Source organism: Periophthalmus magnuspinnatus, chromosome 6 (genome assembly GCF_009829125.3).
Source record: "Periophthalmus magnuspinnatus isolate fPerMag1 chromosome 6, fPerMag1.2.pri, whole genome shotgun sequence".
Classification (NCBI taxonomy): Eukaryota; Metazoa; Chordata; class Actinopteri; order Gobiiformes; family Gobiidae; genus Periophthalmus; species Periophthalmus magnuspinnatus.
The window spans coordinates 8,048,561-8,051,433 of record NC_047131.1 but is presented as its reverse complement, the minus strand read 5'-3'; positions in this window follow the sequence as shown (position 1 = coordinate 8,051,433).

Here is a 2,873-nt window from a genome sequence, read left to right as displayed (position 1 = left end):
TTTTTTTTAATAATAACTGCGTTAGGTTTAGACGTGCAGATTTTCAAACACTTGAAATACGTAGTTAGTTTGCATTTGTGATGTTTGACAATGCACACTTTTTCACATTTTGACATTTTTACGATGTGATTTAGAATTTTTGTTTTAATAAAGTGTTTTGTATCACACATTATCATTATGGGTATTTTTGTTGTTAGGTATTCCCAAACAGCCACTTTGTTTACCTGTCCAGTCAGAACGACACACTTTGACAAAACCGTGCAAAGATGAGAGGGTCTGGAGCCATAACCTCTCTCCTAGATTCTAGAGGGTGTGATTGACAGACGGAGTAACCAATCAGAGATGCACAGTCCGTTTTTAGAGACGTGTGATACTAAGCGGCTGTGGTTGGACCGGCCCGATGTGAGAACAGAGGTTTTTTACCCTCTATGGTCCAATTCCACACCCTTCTGGATTTGAATTGAATGTAGACCGGACTGGCTGATCAGGCAATCTGTTGTTGTTTTTTTTGTTGTTGTTGTACTTGTCAGAAAATCACAGTTATTAATAATCAATAGGAGCTTTGCCAGAACTTTCTCTAACTATTCATCTAGATAAGAGAATAAAACACAGAAGGCAGGTACTAGTTGTCCTGCACAACCCGAGCGCTGCATCCTCAACCACAGGCTTTTATTCACATAAATTTGCATAAGACATAGAGGTGTTAACATTTCAATAAGGGGTGGAAATTTACTGAAACAGAAAAGTCAAGAAGAGGAAGTCTGTCTGTAGTTTGTTTTTAACTGAAAGCAGTGTCTGGGGTAGAGTGCAGATGTTAGCAGAAGTCATAAGTCACATGGTCAGAGCAGTTGTAAAACATGTAAAAAACACTTTGATAAAATAAGCAAAAATAAGCATGGTAAAATATAAAATCCTTTACAGTACTTTATTTAACTACTCTTTCTTAAATATTGCTTCACAAACACAAAAACGTTAAAATGTGTCCTAGAGTTTTGTGTACTCATCACATATTGTTCTGGCTCAAAGTGGTGAATTTTTTTTTTGTTAGCTTTATTTTTCCTTTATTGCTCCTGTCTACATTTCCGAATTGGGAATCTTTTGATGACCACATACCAATTGGTTGAGTTCATGTGGCATCAGCACATTGTAGAATCTCTATAGTTTAACCAGAGCTGGAGACAGGTCAGACTTTGAGTTGAGACTTGGGTGGAGTTTGCTGTTTAACTGTCAGATGCAGATGTGTGGACCTGGTTTATGGTTAATATCTCTATAATTACTGGGCTTATTCACATGAAACAAAAACTTGCACAAAAAGTTCAACATATTCTCTATCAGTTTAAAACAAAAGTGAAATTATGATTTTATGGTAGCTTTAGAAACTGCCATTATTCTACTCAAAAGGCATAAGTGTTGCCAGCTGGAAGGATCTTAAGATGTGAGATTAATATGGTTGGAGCCAATCCAAAAACAAATAAACATATGAAATTGTGGCCGAATCTCCTTGTCAAAGCCTGATCTCATCCAGGCAAGACACTTTAATTTTGTTATTAATTTCAAAACCGATAAATCTCTCGTCGAGTTATGGCCCCTGCCCTCCTCCATCTGAAATTAGGACATCATCAAATTCTACAAAATGAACACAACCTATTTAAATGACTATAGTGGTTCTACACTGACATTGTTTTATTCATGTTATTTTAGGAGGGAAAGGTTCAGTTCAGTTCTGATCCAAAGTGTGTGCCAATGATGATTGTGAGCTTAGCTGGTACAAACTTAAACATTTAACAGTTGTAGTGTTTTATATTTGCTATTACGCTGTAGCAGCTCTTTCACATTTTAGATTTAGTGTTTAGAGCTTTTACTGAAGAAAATGCCATTACTCACCACTGACACTCATAACTTTGCTACTCACTAATAAAGTTACAAAGGTTGTGATGTTGTTTGCATAACCTTTATAGTATAACTACTCACAATAAGGACAGATTGTTTTTTCCCTTATAAAAAGTCTCTTACACAGTTAATCATGTTGTTCTGACTGTAAGATAGCTTCTTGACACATTTTGTTCTTATGAGATTTCATGGAAATTTAATTGTGTAAGTCAGTATGTATTTTTCTAACAGTTTTTTCTTTCATCTGAACTGCCCGTGCATGCTTCCCTATCCCACTGTGTACCTGCTGCATTCAGTACAGGTCCACTGATAGTATAATCCCCCAGTCTTCCAGATCTGATTCGTAGCAAAAGATGGAAGTTGTGAAGATGTGACATTCAGATTTTAGCCAGAGAAAATAAATGGTTTCCGAGGTGAGTTAAATAAGCTGTTTTTGTTACGAAACACAATCCTTCCTTAAACAGGAATGGGGGCCTCATCTATGATTCATCCTCAGACCCAAAGCAAACAAAAAACAAAACAGAACAATAGGAGGGCTATTAGAGGTTGAATAGGGTCGTTAAGGCTGAAACTGGAGATCATTTTACTGTTTACAGTTTCAGTGCAGTTAGCCCCTTCCTTCAGACAGATATGAGGGAGTGTCCAGCAGTAATCTGACCAGAACTGAAGAAGTGTCTTGGATGAGCAGTGAAACGTCTTCACTCCTACAACAATTTGTCCAGTTGACAGATTTAAACTTTGTATTTTGTATTACAGGTTGACTATCAGTTTTCTTGTTTAGGATCTGCCCTTGCTTGTCTCCATGGAGATGTTATTGCTTTACCTGGAATATTCTGCAGTATGGCATTAAACATAGCCATCTCCAGGTGACGCCACCAGGCCAGGTTATAGTTCAGATACATGGAGAGGCAAGCCTACTTTCAAGCATATTTTTAAGCATATTTTAAGCTATTAAAACACCTGTATCAGTAAATGCCAGATAG